The sequence below is a fragment of the Zootoca vivipara genome, chromosome 8 (assembly GCF_965207765.1).
Source record: "Zootoca vivipara chromosome 8, rZooViv2.hap1.1, whole genome shotgun sequence".
Lineage (NCBI taxonomy): Eukaryota > Metazoa > Chordata > Lepidosauria > Squamata > Lacertidae > Zootoca > Zootoca vivipara.
This window is the reverse complement of record NC_142591.1, coordinates 78707813-78735703: the sequence shown is the minus strand read 5'-3', so window position 1 is coordinate 78735703 and position 27891 is coordinate 78707813. Positions and strand designations below refer to the sequence as shown.

The following is a 27891-nucleotide window of genomic DNA, read 5'->3' as shown; positions in this document are numbered from 1 at the left end:
AGGTATTGCGGTCCTGAGCCGTTTAAGGCTTTATAGGTCAAAACCAGTACTTGGTACACTTCCCTTTGAAGTAGGAAACTAATAGGCAAGATGTGTGCACCCAACTTACCTCCACCGGCTAAGGCATCATGTCCCAGAATACCAGGTGCTGGAAACCAAAAGTGCTGTTGCACTTTTAGGTTTCTGGTTGGCCACTGTGAGAACAGGATGCTGGACTAGCTGGGCCATTGGCCTGATCCAGCGGGCTCTTATGTTCTTATCTTATCCCTCCCCCCCCCCCAGCCTATAACTACCTATTCCTCTAGATAGTCTTTGTAATCCTACGCATGGGTTCCTCACAAACCAAAAACTGCAGGCAATTTCCTACATTCTTTGGATGTCACATTTTCTTCGGAGAGCCAACAATGCCGTAAAAGTTTATTGAGGCATGATTACTCATGTCTAATTTCTCGGGAATTCACAGAACTTTGCAGCTGAACATCTCTTGGGGTAGACATTACAATTCCATTCAGCATTTTAAAGTCATTGCAAAGTCAAGTCCAAGAAAAATAACACATGGACAAGAATTTCCCACAACTTTCCACAACTTGATTGATTAAGTTGTTAAGTAAAGTTCTTAAGCTCAAGGATAACTGTTTCCTTTTGGATAAGGGGCCATAAAAATGTGCCTCAGGCTAAAATTGCCCAAGTTTAAATCCATTGTTGTAGCAATTTGTTAGCTTTTGATTCCAAATGGATTTGGGTAAGATTCATCTGAAGTGTTCACCTTCGTCCTGAATGAAATTGAGTCAAATTTCTCAGCAAATTCAACTATGTTTTCATTGAAGAATACCTGTGTATATTAAAACAACTTATCAAACTTGTATCAGGATCAGTTTGACATCACATTAGCCATGCTGTCTACTATAACTGACATTAGCTCTCCCAGTTTATTCATTTAATTTATTTAGACCTTTTCTATAACACTTAATAAAGGGATGTGGGTGGTGCTGTGGGTTAAACCACAGAGCCTAGGGTTTGCCAATCAGAAGGTTGGCGGTTTGAATCCCCGCAACGGGGTGAGCTCCCATTGCTCGGTCCCAGCTCCTGCCAACCTAGCAGTTCAAAAGCACGTCATAGTACAAGTAGATAAATAGGTACCGCTACAGCGGGAAGGTAAACGGCGTTTCCGTGTGCTGCTCTGGTTCGCCAGAAGCGGCTTTCTCATGACCTGGAAGCTGTACGCCGGCTCCCTCGGCCAATAATGCGAGATGAGCACCGCAACCCCAGAGTCGGTCACGACTGGACCTAATGGTCAGGGGTCCCTTTACCTTTATAACACTTAATATGCAACAGTTTCCCTAGCAAGTGTACAGAAAACTAAAGCAGCAATAAATGTTATGAAAATGCACAATAAAACCATCAACACAAGTGATTTTTTCCCCTCTTTTTGACGCACCTTGGCGCCCAGGACCTCTCAGCCCCCTGGCTCTCGCCCAGGGCCCAAACAAACTCAGATCACATACTCACAATCCCATCATCTCCCTAGTCTCCAACTCTAGACTTGCTTTTATGGGCAGGCGCCAAGGTTGATGGAACTTCCTTTGACTGCCCACAGCTGTGGCCCATTCTGCACTCAGTCAGCTGCACTGGACTCTCACCCGGTTCCAGCTGGCAGCAGGCAGACCTGGCGGGACTGGTTGGCCAGGCGAGACAGTGGCTGAGAGCCCAGGAGTTTAGAGGGGCTGTTACTTGCGCCCGATCCTGCCAGCCATCCCTGGGTCTTGTACGGAACGTTTGGTTTGGGGAGTTTCCCCAGGAGGTCCAGAGGATGGTAAATAGGACACTTCTTCGCTCACCATTCTGTATCTGGCCTCTGCAAAACACTCCTTCCAGCTGCATTATTGACCCATGGCTGGGGTTGCTTTGATGGGCAGGCAACAAATTATTATGGGAGAGGTCGGTCCCAGCCTGCTTTCAGGGATTGAACCTGAGAACTTCTGCATATAAACATCAAACTGAGCTATGGCCGTTTTCTGTAATTCAGTGAATTTTAATTAAAGCCAATAAAATATGCCTGATCTTTTCATGCATGTAGCTCCTTCCTATGTGAACGTAATTTCACGAAAGGTTTAGTCTAATTCCCTGGATGGATGTATGATTGGCCTTGATGTTAATTTCCGAGGTATAATTTCAGCCGAAGCAACCTCATTAACACTAGGTTTCGTCTCTTTTTCCTTTCCAAAATTCGCCCCCGTCTAATTAGATATGTTGCCTCCATTTCCAGTGGGATGTGATACTGACAAATGGGGGCGGGGGGCAATTGTGATCATAACTCTATGCATAGCTTTCTCAAGGCAGTATTAGAAGGGTTTTGAAGTAAGTCTCTGTAGTGCCCTCTCAGTGGTCTTAACTCAGGTGTATTTGCTGTAGTGCCAAGTACTTAAGTCAAAAAAAGCAGATAAGGTCAAGATAGTGCCCATCTTCCATTGCCAGAAGCAGCACAAGCCTGGGGGAGGGGGAAGTCATCTTTAGGAAATCCTAGGTCATAAAATGGCAGGGGTGGAAATGACCTCAGGGGTCATCTAGCCCAACCCCCTGACTGTGCAAAGAGTCCATTGCCTAGCTTCTGCTTAAATGTCTCTGGTGAAGGAGAGCCCACCTTGCAAGTCAGCCTGTTCCACTGCTTAGCCAGGGAACTCTTGGATATCTCAGTTGGTGCCAATAACGCCAAGGTTGCAAGTTCAATCCTTGTATGAGACAGCTGCATATCCCTGCATTGCAGGGGGTTGGACTAGATGAACCCTCAGGTTCCCTTCCAACTCTACAATTCTATGATTCCTAACAACATTAACTGAAATCCCTTTGTTTTAATTTCAACCCATTGCTTCAGGTTTTGCCCTCCGGAGCGGCAGAAATCAGATTTGCTCCATCTGTGCACCAGCCCTTTAAAATGCTTGGGAGATGGCTGTCATGTTCCCATGTGTGGCTTAAAAAAAGAGGATTAGATAAATTCACGGGAGAAAATTCTATCGATGGCTTCTGGCCACCACAATGGCTACATTCTGCATCCACAGACGGAGCCGAGTTGTCAGAACCATGAAAAAAATGAAGCTCTCTTGTGATTTCTTTGCAGCACTGATGTAGGTCCTGGGGGCATTTTTGCAGGGGAGAACTGGGATGTGTGTGTGTGTGTGTGGGGGTTGCTTAACCCTCCCGCAGTCAGCTGATTCTCTCCACTGCAAATGTCCCAACCTAGCAGTTAGCGCATGTTCTGGGCAGCCTCCAAAACTCTCGAGCTCAGCCGGTGCAGAAATACGGTGCGTTTTAGTTAGTGCGTATCCTGCACTGGAGGGGTTAAACACACACAGTTCTCCCCATGTAAGTGCCCCAATCTCCCGCAAACTCCGTTATCTCAGGAAACTTTGAGTCCGAACACATGCATGAATAACATTTAGTTTGGCAGATGGTTTTGCTGGCTTATATCCGTGTCCCTGGGCATTCTGCCAGGCCTAAGATTTGGTATCAGCAGTTCTTGGCCACAAATGAACAAACAGAAATATTTGGGGGTGGGGTGGGGTGGGGTGGAGAGTGACCTGTAGGAGCACCAGGTTCTGCATTGTTTGTGCTGTGTGCCCAGTTTTAGCAGATTGTGGTGTGGGTGCGTTTGTTTAGAAGGGCCAACGGTCAGGAATAACGGGAAGAAACTGTCGGACAACAACAACTGGAGGCTCAAAAGATTCTCCACCCCTGATCTGCAAACTCTTCTTCCCGACTTGGGGCTTGAAATAGATCAGCGGCAAAGCTTTGGCAGACCCAGGTTGTGCTTACGTGTCATGGAAATATGTAAAGTTTGGCTTATCATGTGTGCACCCACATTTATTCTCCTAAGATTTGTCCCCCTCCCTGTACAGCTGATGGAAGACTTAAACCTGCATTGCAGGGGGTTGGACTAGATGACCGATGGGGTATAGGGTTGCCAGCCTCAATACAGGACAGGACCTCTGTGCCTTTAATTGCCCCGCTCTCTTTTGAGTCTGGAAACCTTAAAGGGAAACCAGCAGACCCTTTGTTTAATTTCCAAGCAAAGGGTCTGCTGGTTTCTCTTTACGGTTTCCAGACTCAAAAGAGAGCAGGGCAATTAAAGGCACAGAAGTCCTGTCCTCTATTGAGTCTGGCAACCCTAATGGGGTCCCATCAAACCCAACCTATCAGAGATCCTGCGATTCTGTGGTTAGTATAGCAACACCACTGGACGCAACCCCATGTCAGTACATTAATTGCTGGCTACTAGACTGTGGAAGTAGCCAGGTTTTAAAAATAAATGGAAAGAAAAAGAGAGAATAACCCTTTTCAGTGAACTTAGGCTGCAACCCTCAGCACAGCTAAGTGTGAGCAGCTGCCACTGAAGGGAGAATTTCCTCTTGAGTAAACATTATGGCAGTCTTCTTTTTTATTGTTGTTGTTGTTGTTGTTTAGTCGTGTCCGTCTCTTCGTGATGCCAGGCACTCCTGTCTTGCACTGCCTCCCGCAGTTTGGTCAAACTCATGTTCGTAGCTTCGAGAACACTGTCCAACTATCTCGTCCTCTGTCGTCCCCTTCTCCTAGTGCCCTCAATCTTTCCCAACATCAGGGTCTTTTCCAAGGATTCTTCTCTTCTCATGAGGTGGCCAAAGTATTGGAGCCTCAGCTTCACGATCTGTCCTTCCAGTGAGCACTCAGGGCTGATTTCCTTAAGAATGGATAGGTTTGATCTTCTTGCAGTCCATGGGATGTGTTGCTAGTGTGTGAAAACAGTCCAGATCCAAGGATCGCCAGACATGCACCTCGATGATGGAGACGTCAGGTGCCATCCTGGCGCCCGGGCATCTTCACTTATTCACAAGTGGCCAATTTGTTGTTTAGTCGTGTCCGACTCTTCGTGACCCCATGGACCAGAGCACGCCAGGCACTCCTGTCTTGCACTGCCTCCTGCAGTTTGGTCAAACTTATGTTGGTAGCTTCGAGAACACTGTCCAACCATCTCATCCTCTGTCGTCCCCTTCTCCTAGTGCCCTCAATCTTTCCAAACATCAGGGTCTTTTCCAGGGAGTCTTCTCTTCTCATAAGGTGGCCAAAGTATTGGAGCCTTTTTTTTATAGCCCTGGTTAAAACCTACCTGTTTTATCTAGTCTTGTGAGCTTTGGACTTTGTTACAGACCTTGGGTGAGGTTTGCCTTAAACTTAAAGGGACCCCTGACAATTAGGTCCAGTCACGGATGACTCTGGTGTTGCGATGCTCATCTCGCTTTACTGGCCGAGGGAGCCGGCGTACAGCTTCCAGGTTATGTTGCCAGCATGACTAAGCCGCTTCTCGCGAACCAGAGCAGCGCACGGAAACGCCGTTTATCTTCCCGCTGTACTTTGATGTGCTTTTGAACTGCTAGGTTGGCAGGAGCAGGGACTGAGCAACGGGAGCTCACCCCGTCATGGGGATTCGAAGCGCCGACCTTCTGATCGGCAAGCCCAAGAGGCTCAGTGGTTTAGACCACACCTCCACCCATGTCCCCGAGGTTTGCCTTGGATACTGGAAAATAAAGCCATTATGGTGTATTGGCGCAATTTGTAAAGCAGAGCTTGAGCGCACATCCTTGCATCTGCTCACCTGTACCTCTCACCTCTTTGCTGCCTCCGCTGATGAAATGTGTGTTGCAAGCGCTCCGGAGATCAGGAACCTTGCCCTTCCCTGCTTCTAAACCACTCGGATACAAGGTCCACTCACAATTTTAGGATAATTATCCGCGGCAGAAAGCCTGCCTGCCCAGGGGGGGTCTGACCACCTCTGCGATGGGTGGACTAGGACTAGCAGGAGGGCTTACACAATATGTGGGTGTGGGAAGCAAACAACACAGAACTCTGGAGAGAAATTGGAGAGGCGCATGTCCAAAGATAGATTGCGAGACTCTGCAGAAGAATGGAACTAAATCGTTTTAATTGGATTTTGAATAAATGTGCAATTAATTGAATTTTGCTGCGCTGTTATCTTTCTTACTGGGCTCTTCTGAATAATGCTTTTTATAGGGTAGGGTAGGGGGCACTGGGGATGGGTTTGTGGAGCCAGTGGGTTTGGGGACCATTGCTGTAGAAGGAGAGCGAGTCTTTCTAGGATCTGTGCTCAGGGTGCCGATTCTGCAGAACGTTTATAAGTTACGTTGGCCAAAGATTAGGAGAGCAAGTGCTGCTGCGTAATCAACTTGGGCAAACAGGCAGAGACCCCAAAATGGGAAAAAATAACTTTCTAGTGGCAAGGAGAAACAAGGAGTCTTTTGCCCCCTTTGCTTTTCTCGGGCAAAATGGACAGATTTCCAAACCCCTGCATTTTTCTTTCCCCAGTGAGCTAGCTCTATTTGTCGCTTTTTAAATGAAAAGATATGCGCTCCACCCTTCTGCTGCAATGCAGCTTAACAGTTAAGGTTGACAAAATGCAAAGAAGCAACCAAACAACAACTAAGCAATGGAATAACAGCAACGGATAAAAATGGCTTTAAAAACTGAAGCCTTGTAAAAACAAGAGAGGGGAAAAGCCAGACTCGTCCCTGAAGCTCTGACACCTGCCAGAGCAAAATGACGTGCGCCAGACAGCAAAGGGAGCCAACCAGTTCTCCTGTGGCAAGGAGTTCCGCAGTCAAAGGCCCTGTCTTCTGATAAGGACCTTGTGATAGGGACCCTACCCATTGTCCCAGCCAGCCATGCCTCTGCCATTCTCAGGACCCAGAGAACAGATTCTTCCCTCCCCAGCCAACCTTTCAGAGAGGGCAGCTTCTCTGGGACGGTTTTTATGTTAGGGGCAGCCAATGTGTTGGGACTAGATGATAGAATCAAGGAGTTGGAGAGTTGGAAGGGACCACGAGGGTCATCGAGTCCAACCCCTTGCAAACCCAGTCAGGTGGGCGGCATATAAATTTATTTATATTATTATTAAGCCCTGCTGGACCCATTGCCCACTTCCCCATTGTTTGGGGTAAAACATGCCCAATTGGCAATAATGTTTTTAAAAACTGAAACTTGAGTGTGTCTGAAAGCACTCACCGGGGGGAGGGAATCAAGGTTCTGTTCTTGGTTGGAAAAAATAAGACATACAGTATTTCCGCTTCATATGCTGCTAACATGAGCCTGAAGAATGACATTCATCAGGACTTCCCTGTTCCTGCAGAGAGCACAATTGCTTCCCCCCCCCCGCCCCTTTAAAGAAAACCCACAGCACGAGATAGAAATAGCAGATGTGCGACTCTGAGGTCTCCAAACTGCCATGAGACGTGCTCGCCATTGTGAGCTTTTGTGATCTGCAAAAACCAAGCTCCGTAAGGAATGCTTCCTGCTTGGGATACTGAAGTATTTGGTTAAGGTCAGAGCAGGAGAATGTCGCAGAGCTCCGTGGAGGGAGAAACCAGTTAACCAGCCAAGTACTTGAGGGTCCAGGGGGGCAGAGCCCAGATACAAGGTTCAGTCCAGTCCTAAGGACACCTGCCGGATGTTGTTGCTCTAGCTCCATTCATCCTGGACCATTGGCCTTCTTGGTTGCAGATGATGGAAATCAAAGGACAGCAGATAGCTCAGTCGGTAGAGCATGAGACTCTTAATCTCAGGACTGTGGGTTTGAGCCCCATGTTGGGCGAAAGATTCCTGCATTGCAGGGGGTTGGACTAGATGCATTGCAGGGGGTTGGACTAGATGTTTTGCAGGAAGCACAGCAGAACTAACTTTGTGGCCAGCCAAACATTTGGACGCGGTTCTGCTGAGGGAGATCTCTCCATCTTCTCTCGCCGTAACCTCCCCAGCTGCTGTATATCTAAACAGCTACTTGACAATAGCACTTCAAGGAAATGGAAATTCTGTCTCCCTTCTCTCTCTTTCTCACTTTATGATGGTGCTGTCATATCCATCTGTGAATACTAAAAGTCCTCCTCCTATACAGCTGTCAAAATCAATTTGCTGATATCATTTCCGAACTGTCATCCTCTCCTATCCCCATTATTATTTCTCCTCCACCTGGCTGGTTCTAGGCAGTCTGAGAGTGGTGTTACCTAGCATTGCCGTGGCAGAAACCTTTTTGGCAGAGGGAGAGGCCTCTCGCAGTCTTGGGCATTGTTTCGCTTTGTGTGGGTTCCCTTCCCAGACTGTTTTGTTCCTCTCCAGCAGCAACAAAGCATTGAATAGGAACTTCGATTCTTATAAATAGGCCAGGCATGAGAGGCCCATGAGACATATCTTGGAGATGCATTGCGCCACTGGTATTGTTAAACAACTATATGATGTAATGATACCCCCCAAAATATGGCATCCCTCCACTAACCATTCTCCATCAATTAATGAGAAAAGAAATTGCATCTGAGACTTATCCAAAATTTCAGTGTTCAGGGGTTTTGGGTATGTTTACCTGTCTTAGAAGCAGAAGAAAACAAGAAGAGCCTGGTGGATCAGGCCAGTGACCCAACAATCCAGCATCCTGTTTTCACTGTGGGCTGTGGGAAAGCTGGATTTGAGCACAAGATTTGTGTCTGTGTCGAAACTAGCCAGCTGTACAGAGGCAGAATCTACATTTGTGGCTCCGCCCACCACCGTCATGCGGTCCTTGGAATATTGTCCCAAAAGGAATGCGGCCCTTGGGTTGGAAATATTCCCCATCCTTAATCGAAAGGGTGCAGAGCCAGCCTGTTTTGCCTAGTACAATATTTTAAATTGTTCCTCTTTGGAGAGGAACTCCAGTTTTCTCTTCTTGAAAAGATCTCTCATGAGCTAAAAGTATCTGAAGGGCAGCGCTTGAACGATCTCACATATTTTTATTATTTTATTTCTTATACAAGTATTGAGGCACATGGTCTCTTGGTGCCACCAGCATGTGCAAATATCTGGCTCATTTAAGACTATAGAACCTTTATTCTCAATAACAATGGAACTTGCAGGTGGAGAATATGTTTACTCTTCCGTATATTTATTATCTGTAAAGGGAGTATTTGTAGGACTTCATACTTTATTGTCCCTTTAGTGCTGCGCTGTATATTGGTCCTTTTAGTCCTTTCCGACTCTGTCTATATATGGTTTACATTTCTGATTCTTTCCCCTCTGTTAGTTATGCTTGCCCTTTTTCATAACAAATACACAATCTGCAAGCTCCAGTTTTCTGAATGTTGCTGTTCTCTGCGGTTTCTTGCAGAAAACACGCCCCCCAGTTCTCCAAGTGCGCTGACTCTTCCCTGATTCCCGTCTTCATGCTCGCCACTTGATTTCTCGGCGTTTGATTACCGAACACTCGAGTGGCAACTGGATACGTAGGCGCTGCTGAGCTGGAAAAGGGCAATCAGAATGATCAGGAATCTCTGGGGCAACTGCTCTGCAAAGGGGAAAAATTGCAGCGTTTGGGGCTTTTTAGCTGAGGAATGCAAGTAAAAAGGAGGGTTAGTGACAGAGTGTAATAAACTTTTTCAGGGTGTGCAGAAAGTAGATGGAAACACAAATCATTTGAGTTGGCTGCTGGTCATGACGGTTATTGCGCAACCTCCATGATCAGATCTGAATGCCAGTAGCTAGGAGTTGCAAGTGTGGAGATTATCTCCCGCTTGGACTACTGCAATGCGCTCTACGTGGGGCTACCTTTGAAGGTGACCCGGAAACTACAACTAATCCAGAATGCGGCAGCTAGACTGGTGACCAGGAGCGGCCGCCGAGGCCACATAACACCAGTCTTGAAAGATCTACATTGGCTCCCAGTACGTTTCCGAGCACAGTTCAAAGTGTTGGTGCTGACCTTTAAAGCCCTAAATGGCCTCGGTCCAGTATACCTGAAGGAGCGTCTCCACCCCCACCATTCAGCCCGGACTCTGAGGTCCAGCACTGAGGGCCTTCTGGCGGTTCCCTTGTTGCGAGAAGCCAAGTTGCAGGGAACTAGGCAGAGGGCCTTCTCGGTGGTGGCGCCCGCCCTGTGGAACGCCCTCCCATCAGATGTCAAAGAGAAAAACAGCTACCAGATTTTTAGAAGACATCTGAAGGCAGCCCTGTTTAGGGAGGCTTTTAATGTTTAATAGATTGTTTTATTTCATTTTTCTGTTGGAAGCCGCCCAGAGTGGCTGGGGAAACCCAGCCAGATGGGCGGGGTATAAATAATAAATTATTATTATTATTATTATTACTACTACTACTACTGTTGCACTCATCTCTCGCTTCCGGTAGACCTCTGGTTAGCTCCTGTGGGATAGGGGTTGGTGCACTAGGCAAGCACTTCACAGAATCACAGAATGGTAGCGTTTGAAGGGGACCACAAGGGTCATCTAGTCCAACCACCATCTGAAATTCGCGAGGCACCAGGCACATTTTGCACCTGGCTATTGGCCATGTGCGACCGAGTGAAGTTGCCCGGGCCCAACATCTCTGCCATCTGGAGGTGCATGCCTGGCAGTCCTTGGATCTGGACGGTTTTCACACACTAGCGATGCACCCTGTAGAAATTCTATCCGTGGTATTTTATCTGCACAATCAGAACGAATTTCAGGAATCAGAAAGTTGTGTTGAAAAAAAGACGGCTTTTGAGCCATTTGGCCCAAAAATGAAAACTAGGCATTCTGTTTTGGTGACTGTAACCCTGGTTTACAGTCATCAAAACAGTTTATATACAGTGGTACCTCGGTTTAAGAACAGCCCTGTTTACAAACGATTTGGTTTACGAACTCCGCAAAACCGGAAGTAGTGTCCTGCTTTGCGAACTTTACTTCGGTCTAAGAATGGAATCCCAATGGTGGAAGGGCACCAGCGGCAGGAGGCCTCATTAGGGAAAGTGCACCTTGGTTTAAGAACGGTTTCGGTTTAAGAACGGACTTCTGAAACGGATTAAGTTCGTAAACCGAGGTACCACTGTACGAGTTTCTAACACTGAGTCCAACACCCTGTTCTTAACTATCTGCATTGATAAGGGCCCCCATCTATGCATTTAAAGTGGCATCGTACTTTAATTTCTCTTTGGGGTAAGCCATGGCTGTTCAAAGTGCTGCTGCTTTAGCTATTATCATAGATCAGGCAAAGTCCTTCACTTGAGTTGAAAGGAACACTCATTCCTTGGTATTTCCATCGGCAATGGCCCATTCACACATGGAACGAATTGCTCCCGACATCCTTTTTATTCCTCAGTCAAGATGACTTGCGGTCAGGATGTTACTGGGGCTGTCCGACGTGGTCCCGCTTTCAACGCAGTTTGTGAAAGTTCTGGGGCGGTCACAGTGCTTATCCTGTCACTTCCTGCTGAAATCTCACAATGCTTTGTACCGCAAATGTTCCGATTAATTTTTGCCCCACGTTTGCTGCACGATCGCCCTTCCAGACAGGGATAATGTGGTGCCATTGGTGTGGGGTAGGGGGAAGCATTTCAGAACAAAGTGGAGCATGTAAATCCACAAAAGGCACACTATTTTTGTGGGAAGAACAAGTTGCAGAAAACACCCACAATAAAACCACAGAGTGGAGGGACAGTCAAGGGTGTGTGTGTGTGTGTGTGTGTGTGAGAGAGAGAGAGAGAGAGAGAGAGAGAGAGAGAGAGAGAGAGAGAGAGAGAGAGAGAACTGCCACTATATCCTTTCTGGCTGATTTCCATATAAAAGACCACTAACCTGCCCCCCCAAAGACCATTCTTCTACCAGGACATCATTTCATCAGCTCCTTAAAAATCCTTTTGAATTTCCTGACTGAAAAAGAAGTGCTTGTTTTGAATTCCAAAGCCAGGACCTCCTTTGCTTTGAAGTTACCTCAGACTACACAGGTGTAAAAGTTGCATGTTCTCCAGTCAGTTGGACTCAGTGTAATTTCCTATCGCTTGAATGGAGGGCTCTGCGGGGGGGGGGGGGGGCTTTCAAAAGGAAATGGACCCCCCCCCCCCCCCCCGATAGACATCATAAGCTTGTGGGCTTTAATTTGAAGGCAGCTAGCAATCTCCCACCCACAAGAAGCCGGGAGCTGGTAGGAGGAATAAATCAGCATATTCTTAAGAGTTGAGAGTCCTCTGGCACAAATGGAAATAAATCCTGAGAAGGAAACTGAAGAAGATGGAAGCATTTGAAAAGCCACTCGAGTCTGCCTCCCGGGCATGTTTGCACATGGCAAGGTGCATAGGATGGTATTCATCTACGTTTTACTCAGAGTAAACCCACTGAAATGAACAAAGAGCACTGAATACCTCTGGTATCTGGTCCCCGTGAAGCTGACCCTCAAACAACTGAAAGAAAGTTCCCTGCCTCTGAATTAACAAATTCATGTAGAGGCAAATCTACTACTGTATGAAATTTAACAAATCTTAAACTTCAGGACCTCTAATCCCAGTATATGTGTGTGTGTGTGTCCAGATCCGACTTCAGTCCTCCTTGTTCAAAAAAATTGGGTCTAATAGACTCAATTACAGTTGCACAACTCGACTCTTATTAGTATTATTATATTGTATATACTGTATTTCAACAATCCCAAAGTTTGAGAGTGGGTAGCATAGACGTCGTATAGGTGGACTGTCTCGGCAAGTTGGCTGTTCTGCTGAAGAGCACTTAACTTGATACATATTGCCTCTAGAAAAGGGCCTTGCAAGGAAGCTCTTATACAGTGAAACTGTACATAAATAGGTCGCTAGAAAAAAAAAACCAGAAAAAGAGTATTTTATAAAATGTGCTCCATGTAATATGAGATGATTCAGTTCAGCAGTTTTAATCAAAATCTGAGATGTAGTAGTTACCGTACATTTTTTTAAAAAAATTCTGCTACAACAACCCCACGGAAGGAGATAAAAGTGGTTACCCAAACCTCACTGCTGGTTTGCAGCAAAGGGGCCCTCGTGAAAGTTCAAGGTTCAGGGCCACAAAAATGTACGTCCGCCACTGCATTCATTTCCTTTTCTTGAATTTCCTAGAAGCTGACTGATGCTGGAAATTGAACTCTCTGGACTATATAGATTTCTGCACTGGTCTGACAAGGCAGCTGTGACATTTTTAGAATTGTTTGTGTAGAATAGTGGGGGAAGACACAGCTCTCAAAACAACCAGCTCTTTATTCTAGCTCTGAGTTCAGACTGAACAGTAGCTTAGCCAACTGGCTTATATAGTACTCAGTAACTTGCAACAGTAACAAACTTCCCCTGGCTACCCAATCCGTGAACAGCACTCTCAATCCTTCATTTGCATGTCGTGGACCTGAGTGAGAACTGCAGCCACAGTGGCCAGAAGGAGTACTGCAGTTAACTTAATGCATAACAGTTTGTTCTGATTTGGAGTAGGTGGACGGGTTGTTCTGTGCTTGGCTCCCCGTGTTCCCTGTTGGCCGATGTCCCCCTCCCCACACACACACCTAGATTTGCTTGCGACTGAGCCATGAGCAGGCCACTCCAAGCAAGCACTGAGGAGTGCTTGCATGTGAAAGACGTATGAGGCTGAGCTAGACAGCTGGTCCGTCTAGATCAGGGCTATCTACACTTCCGGCAGCTCTCCACAGTTTCACGCAGGAGTGTTTAGTTAGGGAATTACTAGGATCCTTCCGCATGCCAAATACTGCGCCCTTCCCCAAAGGACTGCAAACATAGTAGGTGGCCTTATGATTGAACCATCGTTGATCCGTCTAGTTCAGCCTTGTCTACCAATGTTAGAAACTCAGATGTATAAACTAGGCACCAAACGGTTTCTTAAACCAAGGCTACAGTTGCCAAAATGGAATTTCTTGCTGTTTTGGGGCAAGATGGCTCTAAAGTCTTATTTTTCAAAGGACCAACTGACTTATCAGTTAAACATCTGGCTAGGTTAAGAGCTTTGAGAACTTGAAAGAAGAGAAATCACTGGATCCAGGGACAGTCCACCTATATATTGGCCTCTTTTTCTTAATGGTGACACGAGCCATTCGTAACGTAGGAATATTTTTCACAGTTGTGAGCAGGGCAGCTGGGTGGGGTAAGTGAAGACAAGTGACGACAACAACAACATTTTTTTTTAATACCCCGCCCATCTGGCTGGGTTTCCCCAGCCACTCTGGGCAGCTTCCAACAAAAGATTAAAAATACATTAAAACATCAATCATTAAAAACTTCCCTAAACCAGGGCTCCCTTCAGATGTCTTCTAAACATCATATAGTTGTTTATTTCTTTGAGATCTGATGGGAGGGCGTTCCACAGGGTGGGCACCACTACCGAGAAGGGAGAATGTTGTTCACTGCTCCTGCTCAGGCTGCACAGAAAAAGCATTTTGGTTCCTGAAATTAGGTGTCTCTTTTGGTCTGGTGCGTCTTATGGAGCAAAAAATTACGGTGCACCTCAAGTGTCAAAAGCTGCGATTACTATCTGTTGTTTCGTGGCTTAAGAAGTCCAGATACGCTTCTTCAAGAGAACAGTTCTTAGGGCAAACAGGACTAGGGATTGGGGTAAAGGGAAGCTGTATTTATAGGAACAAGGGTTGGGTGAAGAAAGATACATTTAAGCGGGAACCAATAGCACTCAACTTTCCAGCGGAACCCAATCAGGCTGAGGATTGTGCTTGTCTCCTTTAAACAGACAAATGAACAGTACTCCCGCCAGATTACAGAATATTTGAATTAATACACAACACTATCATTGCACTTCCTTCCTTCCTTCCTTCCTTCCTTCCTTCCTTCCTTCCTTCCTTCCTTCCTTCCTTCCTTCCTTCCTCTCTCTCTCCCCCCTCTCTCTCTCTCTCTGTGTGTGTGTGTGTTGTGATTTTTGTCTGCAATATACTGACCTGCAGTGGCTTTCTGAAGGAGGGCAGCTTAGTAAACTGACCACAATAGTTTAGTTTTAAATAACTTGGGGGCGTTTAATCCTTCCCCCCGGGGGGGGGGGGATCTGGTTTTGCTTATTATAGAGTAGCTGAAACTCAAAAGCATTTAGAAGGCGGTTATTCCTAGGGGTGGGTGGATGGGTGGGAGAAGCGTTGACGAACGGGTGGTTTATCAGTCATTAAATGCATGTGAGTTTGTCACTATAGTAACTTTATAGAAAACTTCAACTCGGATTTCAGAATTGCGCTTTGCCGTGCAAGCAAGTCAATGCATACATTAAGAAAACAGGGATTTCATGCCAAAGAACAGCCACGTTTAACACAGTTGGGGGTTGTATTCCTGCAGGCAGAGCCTTAAGCAAGGGTGGCCCAGTCTTGGTGAGTTGTAAGATGTTGTGAAATTTTATTTTACTTTTAAGAGACAGCCTGCCCATTGTACAGAATGAGGTGGTGGTAGAGGAGCCTCCGTGTTTTGGACTGCAGAATATCAGACTGCAGAGCAGGTGTCTTTTGTTTCATTTTGTAAATGTCACCCACACCAGAATCTCCCTCTGCACGCTTTAAACTCGCAAGTGGGAGAGGAAACTGCACTAACCCTTTCTCTCTGCACTATGGATTTATTTCACAAAAATTATACATCACTTGATTGTAAACAAACAAACAAACAAACACCCCCAAACAAACTTCAAAGCAGTTAACAAAATGGTATTAAAATTAAGAAAAACTCGCAGTTGTATTTTAAAACATGCAAAAGTTTTAAAATACTAAAGCAGATTAAAATTGCCTAAATTGGGGCCGCCGTACGTCCCACCATTACCGGGATTTCAAAGATGACGTCGGGGGGTGGGGGTGGGTTGTCCTGGATCTTAGACAAGTCAATGGAAAAAAAGTGGGGTTTAGGGTGTTTTAGTAAAAAAAAAGAAAATCTGGACAAATTTGAAGTTTTCCTTTAAAAAAAGAAAGAAGAAACTCAGCAATTTTGGGGGTTTCCTAAAGGGAAAAAAGCTCAATAATTTGGGGGTCTTCCTAAGCTCGACAATTTTTGGGGTGTCCTGGTTTTTACTTTTTGAAAAGTGGCAAAATCAAAGCACATTGATTCTAAACATCTGGGTAGGGTAGTCTAAACAAGAATGCTTTTAGCAGTCAGCGGAAAGAGTACATTGAAGGCGCCTGCTTGATCTCAATAGGCAGGGAGTTCCAAAGTGGCGCACTAAACGGCCAACTTCTTACAAGTGCAGAATGGGTGGCTATTATGTGGCACCTGCAGGAAGTGAGGGAGCAAGATAAACCCTTTTTAACCTCCTAATTCTGTGCAAGCTGAGAATGACGTGATAGAATTTTGATATGGTGGAAGAGACTGATACAATAGCCGTCTTCAAATATCTCAAGGGCTAGACACATGGAAGAAGGGAGCATGCTTGTTTTTTTTCCTGCTGCAGAGGGTAGGACTCGAACCAAGAAAGTTACAAGAAAGGAAAGTCTGACTAAACTTTCTGACAGTAAGATCTGTTTGGCAGTGGAACAGACTCTCCCCTGGGAGGCTGTGGACTCTCCTTCCTTGGAGGTTTTTAACCAGAGGTTGGGTGGCCATTTGTCATGGATGCTTTAGTTGAGATTCCTGCATTGCAGTGGGTTGGACTAGAGGACCCTTTTAGGGTCCCTTCCAACTCTGTACTTTCAGTATGTATGCATAGTCATTGAGAGGTGCGAGCTTGCTTTTGCCGGGGAATCTTATTTATATTAGGTCACCACTTAAGAAGGCCCACCACTTATAGGCCCACCACTGATGCCATTCTCTCTTGCCACATCAGTGTGGCACACCACACCCTTTGAAAACCCACTGCCCTAACACAACAGTTCCACTTAAAAACACACAGGCAGACTTTTTGAAGTGACTGGGGAATGAGCTGAAAAGTGTGGGGTGAAGGAATGATCAATGGAAAAATACCCACAAGCAAATCAGGATGAAGAGTGATTGTCGAATAGCCACCCCAGAAATGCTCCATAAAGACCTGACATAGTCTGACTTTAACCTCTAGGCAAGTTTTGTGCAAGCAGATTAGGGTGAAATAGGTCTACTGTTAATCTAACCTTAAAAGCGCAGAGTGCGTGGATTTTTATAAATGTGCCTTCTAGCAATTGGAGTACATCTGAACCCTAAAAATATCCAGCTTATTTTATATTTGTGTTTCTCTCTCTCCCTCCCTCCCCCAGAATAGATCAACATTCAACACAGATGTTCTAGTGCAGAGGGACAAGACTAAATCTGCCCCCTCTGGGTGCTGCAAGGTATGAACCCGGGTGGAAAGCAATGTGTTGTTTTGGTATACGTGAGATCACGCCAGTGACTCTACGGCAAAATGGTCATTCCATTGCATGCTCGGTGGTGCAGCCTAAAGTTCAGGCCCGCACAATTTGTGGTCCATCGTGCCAGACTCAGCTCACCACCCATGTTTTGTCGTCCCTCCGTTTTTCATTTGTTCCTTTTATTTGGAAATAAAAACTGGAGGTTTAACGAGCTTCTTGGCAAAGATGGCATTCAGTTTGTGGGCCGCAAGCTGTACAGATGAGAACTGAATTGGCACGTAGATTTCTGAAATATTTTCTTCTTTGTCACAATTACATAGCTGCCAAGTCTCCCGTATTCCCCAGGAAACCCCCGTTTTTCCAGCCATTTCCCGCTGGCAGCCCGGATTAAAAAAAAAAAAACCCGTAAATCCCCCAGATTCTTACCAGCCTGGGGAGGCTCCTTCTGCGCATGTCTGGAGTCTCTGGACATGCGCAGAAGCGATTTCTGGCGCTGTGGCCATTTTGGAAATGGGCAGAGCATGCGTAGAAGTGGCTTCCAGTGCTGCTCTGCCCAGTTCCAAAACGGCCGCATCGTGACTTTCGGTGCCGCGCCGCTGCCGATCCCGGAATTTTCAATCTGGGAGTTGGCACCTATGCAGTTAGGACTTGACCAAGGTAAGGTAACAGACCCCTGGACGGTTAAGACCAGTCAAGGGTGACTGTGGGGTTGCGGCGCTCATCTCATTTTCAGGCTGAGGAAGCCGGCATTTGTCCACAGACAGCTTTCTGGGTCATGTGGCCAGCATGACTAAACTGCTTCTGGCGCAATGGAACACTGTGGCGGAATCCAGAGTGCACAGAAAATCTGTTTGCGTTCCCACCACATCTATCTACTTGCACTGGCGTGCTTTCGAACTGCTAGGATAGCAGGAGCTGGGACAGAGCAACGGGAGCTCACCCCGTCGTGGGGATTCGAACCGCCGACCTTCCGATCGGCAAGCCCAAGAGGCTCAGTGGTTTAGACCACAGCACCACCCACTTGACCAAGAGCTTATGTTGCATTATGGTGCTGGACTGTGTCACCCAATAAGAATACATAGGGTCCCTTGCCACAGCAGCCCCCCTGCAGTGAAGTGGAGCCACCATTTGGATGGCTTCAAAAGAGAACAGGACACATTCTTGCCCTGATCCAGCAGACCCTCCTTCCATTCATAGCACAAAGTTCAAATGATTACAAAATAAATAAAACCGATCTCAGACAAATCTAATCGGTTTTGAAGGCTTTAGTGAGGAATCAAAACATTTTACAGTGCAGAGCAAGCTAAAGAATGGCACAGCCTCTTGCAACCGCCCTGTGCGTTATATTATCACTATTCCCATTGGACAGACTGAGCATGGGAAAGTGTGCACACACACACTGTGCTCGGTATTCTGAATATATATATATATATATATATATATATATATATATATATATATCCAAGTGGCAGGCCTCTGTTCCTCTTTGTGCAGCAAAGGCAAACAAAAGACAGCAACAAAATGTAATAAAAAGGATTGCTGCTTGTTCCAGCAAGAGTCAAGATTTGCAAAAGGGATTTTGGAGCACAGTAAGAGTCGGTTTGAGTTGCCAAATTGCAGCCTTGCCTTTCAGGTTAAGTGTGTGTTCCTGGAACACATAGGCTCTCGGAGGCAATGTGTGTTTTGAGCAGTGAACATCCCAGGACTTTGACTCGAGGGGGGCGGGAAATTGTCGGTTATCTTCCTTGGGGCATTTTCTACTCCTGGACTTGTAAGCAGCTGTCATGCACTTAGCCAAGCCAAGCCTATTTAAGCCGCTGCTCTCTGCTCTAGCACTCTGCATTATTATCTTTTTAAAAAATACTTCCTGGGAAAGGAAGGGTGGGTGGCTTTTCCATCCTGACATGAATGGAAGATCCTATGCGGTCTGCATCACTTTGAAATCAACTGGGGCTGCACATCATCCGAGTACGTCCCCAAGAGGGACGCGGGTGGCGCTGTGGTCTAAATCACTGAGCCTCTTAGGCTTGCCGATCAGAAGGTCGGCAGTTCGAATCCCTGTGACAGGGTGAGCTCCCGTTGCTCTGTCCCAGCTCCTGCCAACCTAGCAGTTCGAAAGCACACCAGAGCAAGTAGATAAATAGGTACCGCTGTGGCGGGAAGGTAAATGGCGTTTCCTTGAGCTCTGGCTTCCGTCATGGTGTTCTGTTTCTCCAGAAGCAGTTTAGTCATACTAGCCACATGACCTGGAAAGCTGTCTGTGGACAAACGCTGGCTCCCTTGGCCTGAAGCGAGATGAGCACTGCACCTCCATAGTCGCCTTTGACTGGACTTAGCCTTCCAGGGGCCCAGGAGAACAGCCTTTACCAAACATGCCATGGGCTTTGAAGCACTCGAACTCAGGACGCGTGGGAGAAATGTGCTAAGAGGAAGCCACGCTTGGCAAATCCACACTGTGATCAACTCCCGCCCGGAAACCAATATCCCCACAGTGGAAGGACGTGTGGATCCAGAACTGGCCTCCATAGTCACTTACGGATCATTGTTAAAAGGTCTTTGTTTATGGAAGACAATCTTACTCGGCTACGAGTGATCACCAAAGAAGAAGAAGAAACATCTTAGTCCTTCTTAATTTCTGTTACGAGATGCATTGGAATCATCCAAGTGGCTTTTTGTCATGTCACTCATTAGAAAGTTTATTTCAGGAAAATCATTCTGCATTTGACCAAATCTCTGAACATGGCTGGCTGGCTGGCTTGATGACAGATTCCTGCTCCTTTCCTTTCCTTTCCTTTCCTTTCCTTTCCTTTCCTTTCCTTTCCTTTCCTTTCCTTTGCTACCAGTGTGGTGTAGTGGTTAAGAGTGGTAGACTCGTAATCTGGGGAACTGGGTTCGTGTCTCCGCTCCTCCACATGCAGTTGCTGGGTGACCTTGGGCTTGTCACACTTCCCTGAAGTCTCTCAGCCCCACCCACCTCACAAGAGTGATTGTTGTGGGGGAGGAAGGGAAAGGAGAATGTTAACTGCTTTGATACTCCTTAGGGTAATGATAAAGCAGGATATCAAATCCAAACTCCTCCTCCTCCTCCTCCTCTTCTTCTTCTTCTTCAAAAAGGAAGAGAAATTAAAAATTTCAACCACTTGGCTAGATGATTTAATTCATGAACAGGAGCTAAAGTCCTGGGGCCATGAGGTAAAACCATTTGCTCTGGATGACGTCCAGTTGTCGATTTGGTTGAGGTTTATTCTCCAAGACAGGTGCAAGTTCCTTAACAACTTCATTATTCTCTGCCAAGGCTGCCAATGGGATTTTCTGAGCCAAATACATTTGGCTGGTTTTTTAAAAAATAAAAATGAATGTGTACATATATACAGATACTTTAAACTATATCCATAATCAAGGATGTCGGCTATTCATCTAATCCATCAGGAATAGCCATTGAGGTGCCTTTCAGATGTTGGAATTTAATTCCCATTATCCCTGACCATTGGCCATGCAGGCTGGGATTGGTGGTAGCGGTACTCCTACAACATCTGGAAATAACCACCTTGGCTATCTCCATCATATGACATATACCAAAAGGGATATCACTTCCACTCAATTTTTCAAAAAAATTGGCCACACCTATAAATTACCCAACATCATTCCATATGAGTATATCCTTATTCTGATTTATTTCTAGATTGGCATGTATTTAAAGTACCAAAGAATAACACTTTATACAGAACACTAAAATGATCAAGTATAATGAAGCAGTGCTCCCCAACCTTTTTATCGCCGCAGACCAGTCAATGTTTGATAATTTTACTGCGGCCCGCTGAGGGGGGGGGCGTTGATTGTTTCGTGGCCCGCCGAGGGGGGGCGTTGATTATATTTTATTTAGATTGTTTTGATTTAATAATTTTAATGTAATTGTATTAAATGTTCCTTGGGCAGCCCGGTACCAATTGATCCACGGACCGGTACCGGTCCGTGGCCCGGGGGTTGAGGACCACTGTAATAAAGTATAGGATAGAGGAACATAAATACAATCATTGGCTGTAATAATAACCCGCTCATAAATGGTATTTTATGTTAGTTGGAAAGGAAGATAGCTGTTAATGTCTGTTGTTGTTGTTTAGTCGTGTCCAACTCTTTGTGACCCCATGGACCATAGCACGCCAGGCACTCCTGTCTTGCACTGCCTCCCGCAGTTTGGTCAAACTCATGTTCGTAGCTTCGAGAACACTGTCCAGCCATCTCGTCCTCTGTCGTCCCCTTCTCCTAGTGCCCTCAATCTTTCCCAACATTAGGGTCTTTTCCAGGGAGTCTTCTCTTCTCATGAGGTGGCCAAAGTATTGGAGCCTCAGCTTCACGATCTGTCCTTCCAGTGAGCACTCGGGGCTGATTTCCTTCAGAATGGATAGGTTTGATCTTCTTGCAGTCCATGGGACTCTCAAGAGTCTCCTCCAGCACCATAATTCAAAAGCATCAATTCTTCGGCGATCAGCCTTCTTTATGGTCCAGCTCTCACTTCCATACATCACTACTGGGAAAACCATAGCTTTAACTATACGGACCTTTGTCGGCAAGGTGATGTCTCTGCTTTTTAAGATGCTGTGTTAATGTCTAAGCCATATCTATTCTTCGTAAAGTGACTGAATGTCACTTTTCTGCAGTGTTCCAGATTTTAAGCAACACATTTTCGGTACAGTATTGGTGTTTTTCTGTCCTTCTAACTACATAGCAATCAAAATTTAGCAGCTGAGAAGATTCCGTACTATTCTTTACAAAGCCTTCAAAATGTCATAATAATGTCCCAGCAGAAACTAGTGGCATTGTTTAACTTAGATATAAAATAAAATCCTATGCACCCCCTAAATCTGTCCTATGGTTCCCACTAACCCAGAGCAGACGGGGGGGGCATGTGTGGAGGAGGGAGAGGAAAGTCAGGTTGCCAAATGCAAATCCACCCCCTAACGAAACGAGTGGATTTGATACCTCCCCATCTATCTCAGATACCAAAGGCAAAGTGTTATTTCTGTTTAAAAACTGCACCCACTTCTCAGATTTGGTTTATAAAGCATATCAGCGAAGGTAGTTTCCATATATCCAGATTTGCGCCTAACTCCCCCCCATGTCTGGTGGAAACGCTTCTGTTTCGTGAGGGATTCTAGGAAACTGTCCACAGCATGCGCTAGGGTTCACACTGTGCGCTAGACGCTATCCTAATATTGGCCTTGGCTCTGCGTTTCAAACCTCAAAGGCAAGCATCCCTGGCGAAGCTGGCCAGGTGCTCAGGTTGTCTCCTTGCGCTCTGAAGCGGTGCCAAAGGATAAGCTCGGAAGTGCTGTGCTTGCTCATTTTGCGTGGCTGGGAATAAAAGGCCACTTAATGCAATGCCTTCCGCAATAGAAACACCTCAGGCTCTGTAAAGGAAATGTGCCTCCTCCGTTTCTGTCAGCACCCCTTTGATGCAACCCGCAGAGTCACGAAGAAAGCCTGGAATCTTTGACCCCCTGCCCCTGCTTTCCCAAGGTGAAATAAAATAGGGTGCTTTGATGGCTTACTGCCTAAAGAGCATCGGCTTGGAGACACCCTTAAATTGCACCCTTGATAACTCAGTCCTAGGTCTTGTCTCCATGCATAGGATCATTGAGAGTCTTTTTTTAGGATACGGTAGATTCCCTCGATCTGCAGTTTGCTCTAGTGCATTTAGTACCGTTAGTTTCCTGTGAAATGCACTTTGTGGATTTTCCAACAAACCACACAACTTTTAGTGAAATTGCCAAGGCTGGGGACTAAGTCTCTGGAGGAGATGAGATAAAAGCAAATGTCATGGGCTGCCAAGGGAAAAAAAAAGAAAACATACTTTATACCAGTTGTGACAACAGCAAAATTTGAGTGGGGCTTACTTCACGGTAACTGGCTGCCTGGAACATGAGACTCAGTAGAGTGGGTGGCATTTGCAAACCAAGCTTCGCTGTGAAATTAACGCAAAATTACTGCATTCCAGTGTGCATTGCTCTTTTCTAGGACTTACTGAAACCGAGGCCCAGTTTGCACTACAGTGGTACCTCGGTTTATGAACACAATTGGTTCCGGAAGTCTGTTCATAAACTGAAGCGTTCATAAACTGAAGCGAACTTTCCCATTGAAAGTAATGGAAAGTGCATTAATCCGTTCCAGACGGTCCGCGGAGTAACTGTTCATAAACTGAAGCGAACTTTCCCATTGAAAGTAATGGAAAGTGGATTAATCCGTTCCAGACGGGTCCGCGGAGTACTTAAACTGAAGCGTTCATAAACTGAAACATGGGTGTAATTGGTTCCGGAAGTCTGTTCATAAACTGAAGCGTTCATAAACTGAAGCTAACTTTCCCATTAAAAGTAATGGAAAATGAATTAATCCGTTCCAGATGGGTCCGCGGCGTTCATAAACTGAAAATTCATAAACCGAGGTGTTCATAAACCGAGGTTCCACTTTATGCTTTAACAGTATCAGAAACATTCCTGGCTTCCCTCAAATAATTCTGGGAAATGGAGGGTCAACTTGCATAGACTTGGCCTAAATGCCAAAGTTTGCCAGTAGAGGGGAGAGATAAAAGATCTGGCTCCGCCCACCCCACCCCCAGCCAATATGTTTTCCCATCCCTGCCATAAGAAAAACCTTGGTTTCAGCTTTGGGTTAGGCTGGGGAAAAGCTAAACGGCAAGCCTGATTTTGCTAAACCGAGCCAGTGTGGTGTAGTGGTTAAGAGCGGTAGAGTCGTAATCTGGTGAACCGGGTTCACGTCTCCGCTCCTCCACATGCAGCTGCTGGGTGACCTTGGGCTAGTCACACTTCTCTGAAGTCTCTCAGCCCCACTCACCTCACAGAGTGTTTGTTGTGGGGGAGGAAGGGAAAGGAGAATGTTAGCCGCTTTGAGACTCCTTAGGGTAGTGATAAAGCGGGATATCAAATCCAAACTCTTCTTCTTCTTCTTCTTCTTCTTCTTCTTCTTCTTCTTCTTCACCAGGAGGATGGAAGCAGCCATGATCTCCTCTTGAGAAGCCTTCATGCTCAAGTGTTCATGGTTTTGCTTAGTGAGACACGCAGACCAGGCCTTTGAATTGCGTCCCATGCACACAGACCAAGTTTTGTTTGGATATCTTACTGCTCAAGGGAGATGCATTACAAAGGAGAATGCCCCGAGAGGGACTGGACAGTTTAAATCCTCTGCTTGGCCCCAAATGGAGCACCTGTAGCTAACAAGCCTTCTGATGTTTCTGATGTGCTAGGTTTGTCTGGACCAAAATCCGAATGGCACTTACATAATGCCTGCATATAGTCATTTGTGGGGAGTTTTTTTGGGGGGGCATCGGGGGAGAGAGAGATGTGAACAGTGAAAACTGTATGCTCACGATAGAGCCTTCCTTTTTGATGGAGGTGGCTGGGCGCCACGGAAAACATAGGAGGCATTCTTGTTTCATAGGATCCAAATGAAAATGTTTGTTTCTGCTGTTTGTAAGTGCCATTCATTTCCCTGGACACACACACACAAACACTCTTCCTAATTCAGCTGTTCCTGAAAAAGTCATAACTAGATATTGATGTCCTCTAGGCAGGCTTACAAATCTGCAGAGCCGCCTCCTTTTCAATTAGGGAACACAGAAAGCTGTTTTCTATTGAGTCGGGCCACCGGCACACCAACTCAGTCTTGCGCTCAACAGCTCTGCATGGTCTTTCTCAACCCTACCTAGAGATGCTGAGGATTGAACCCAGGACTAAGCTCCGCATGTGGGGCATGCGCCACCCTTCTACAGCCAACTACAGCCCTTCCCGTTTTGTATGTGGCGGGTGGCAGTTCTGCGCTGCAATTCTGGGCTGCATTCTTAAAAATTATATGCGGCACCATTAATAATGTGGTGCATTTTTAAGAACGTATAATAGCAGAAGTGGCATGGCAGGGGTGGGTTGTGCCCCTGGAGACTCCTTTCTTGATTCAAATCTCAGCTGCAGGAAGGTGGTTTTCTTTGGGACCCGTAGTAAAGGGGGGAAAGGGGGTGGGTTTTATTCCGCGAATGAATGCCTTTGCTTAATGCCTGATTCTGCCAGTTATGCAAACCAGATAACCTTTTGAGTTGTGCTCTCTCTTTTTGGTGTCTTCCACTTAGTTACTGTCCTTACTGTTCCCCCCCCCCCTTTGCATTATGCTTTCGCTTGCTGTTTTGATGTCATCTATTTCGCTGTGCATCTCTTTAGCAAGGGCAGAAATTTCCTGCCTGTTTTTTTTTTTTAAGCGAAGCCCAGCTTTTTGTAATGAATGAGGCCGTGGCAGAGCCTACATCCCTCAGGGATGGTGCACGAAGAGGCAGAACTGCTGAGCAAGGAAAATGATAAAGAATCGTAGAATTGTAGAGTTGGAAGGTCATCTAGTCCAGCCCCCTGCAATGCAGGAATCTCAGCTAAAGCATCCATAACAAATGGCCATCCAATCTCTGCATCGGACCACAGGAAAGATCTGTCTGAGTGCAACATTCCGTCACATTCTGGTGTGACCAACAAGATACTAAAACAGGCACCCCAAACTTCGGCCCTCCAGATGTTTTGGACTACAATTCCCATCCTCCCCCACCACTGGTCCTGTTAGCTAGGGATCATGGGAGTTGTAGGCCAAAACATCTGGAGGGCCGCAGTTTGAGGATGCCTGTACTAAAACATCAGGCCCTTGTTCTGTGTTGAGATGTGACAGGCACTCTGCGCTTTCCAGAAACAAAGACCTTTACGTTTTGCCATGCTTTTTCCAGCTGGGTGAAAATGTGTTTGTCTTCAGTATTAATTTTGCATTGTTTTTAAACCCATCTTTTACTTGCTTTTCTCCTACTGCCTTAACTATTTCCCCCTGCATTTATGGTGGACTTGGAGGGCCATCTTGAGAAATAAGTAAAAAGCTATGTCTTCACTGATGATGCTTGATATATTAGCAAGTTTTAATTCTAAATGGTTGGTGTTCACCACCCCGGCGCACCCCTTCACTTCCTTCCTTTAAAGTGGATCATTGTCACTATGGGTAAAAATGAAACACCAGTTTTGGGGCGACATTCCCTGACCTTAAACATGCTGAACGTCACTAACAAGATCTTAAGCATCCAAAGAGGAACTGCAAGGTACATTAGACGGCGCTCATACTACCTGGTTTCAGGTAGCTCATGTTCATTCTTTTGCACTTCATTTGGAGTGCAGTAGAGATGCCTACTCACACCTACCTTGTTTGAATGCTTATGGGGAAGGTCAGCACCTGAAGGGTGCTGCTTCTCTAATATACAGGAATCTATTAGATCATGAAGCGGGTGTGTGTGCTAGAGGCCTTCAAATTGTGCCAGATATTGGAAAATAATATATATAATAAGAATAATATAAGAGATAACTGGGTATTGAAACTTGCTTAACCTAAATCATATATCCCAGTTTCCAGCGGCCCTTTAAAGTACGCTTCACGCAGAGTATACGGAGTCAGAAGTTGACCTGGCTAAGAAAACACCACCAAGAACGTAGGGTATTATTTCCCTCATATGAAACCCCTTACTAGCTGCACACTTGTAAAAGTATGCAGATGAAAATACAAACGGTTGGGTTTCTTTAACTGAAAAACAAACTGAATCTAAAGAGACTTTAAACTAAAGATAAATGCTTTCTCCCACATTCTAAACCTCCCACATAACTCCCATTAAACTACCCGAGAATTAACAGCAAACTAGCATTCTAACTAAGCAATCATACTAAGATTCAACTAAGGAATCTCTTAAACTGAGAACAACTGACAGAGTGATCTACTACGTCGATGAATCAAACTGAAAGATCTAACTAAGAGATACAGAAGGCTTTCTGGCAGAGCCTTATATACAAAAAGCAGAGCCCACGCCTATGAACAATTAACAGAATCACCGGCACCTGTTTCTCTTAAACAGACAGTATTTACATTAGACCGGCTCTAAAGTAACTTGACTATTCAAAAAATCCAACACCAGAATCAGATTTACGCCTCCCAATTGAAGATCACAGATGGGAGGGTATCTGGACCCCACTCAAAACCATCTCTGCTCGTTTACAAGAGGCCCTCGATCAAGGCATCCTCCGATGGCACTGGGTGTCAAGTCAGGCTGGCAAAAATTAACCCCTCCCTTTCCCCTTTCTGTTGGAAGGGCTGGGGAAAGCTTGGTTCATTTATTCTTGTTTGGTGGGAATGCCCTTACCTTAAAAACGTTTGGAATAGAGCATTCTCCATTATATCCGCAATCCTCCCCCTTTCTCCGAATCCTGCCTTAGCCCTGCTATCTTTGGACATGGTCTTGGGCTCCACCCTGCACCACAGCGAACTAGTAGGCTTCTTATAGACCGCATCACAGTTAGCGATAGCTCAGTGATGGAAGACCGAGACTGAAATACCCCTGAAATACCCCTTTTGGAGGTCTTTAAGCAGAGCCGAAGAATTGATGCTTTTGAATTATGGTGCTGGAGGAGACTCTTGAGAGTCCCATGGACTGCAAGAAGATCAAACCTATCCATTCTGAAGGAAATCAGCCCTGAGTGCTCACTGGAAAGGACAGATTGTGAAGCTGAGGCTTCAATTCTTTGGCCACCTCATGAGGAGAGGAATCCTTGGAAAAGACCCTGATGTTGGGAAAGATTGAGGGCACTAGGAGAAGGGGACGACAGAGGACGAGATGGTTGGACAGTGTTCTCAAAGCTACGAACATGAGTTTGACCAAACTGCGGGAGGCAGTGCAAGACAGGAGTGCCTGGCGTGCTCTGGTCCATGGGGTCACGAAGAGTCGGACATGACTAAACGACTAAACAACAAAAC

At 45.9% G+C, this 27891-nt stretch overlaps 1 protein-coding gene across 7 annotated transcripts in view; it reads left to right on the top strand.

The window, feature by feature from the left end:
* ST3GAL1 (ST3 beta-galactoside alpha-2,3-sialyltransferase 1) overlaps window positions 1–27891 on the top strand; it is a 93548-nt gene that overhangs the window by 20051 nt on the left and 45606 nt on the right. For 3 of the 7 annotated variants that reach the window (XM_060277601.2, XM_060277602.2, XM_060277600.2), the window contains exon 2: window positions 16975–17049. The exons of 2 other annotated variants lie outside the window; for them this stretch is intronic. The gene's annotated coding sequence lies outside the window, so the exon portion shown is untranslated. The remainder of the gene's footprint in view (window positions 1–16974; window positions 17050–27891) is intronic. 2 more of the 7 variants (XM_060277603.2, XM_088675984.1) reach the window with 1 other exon arrangement.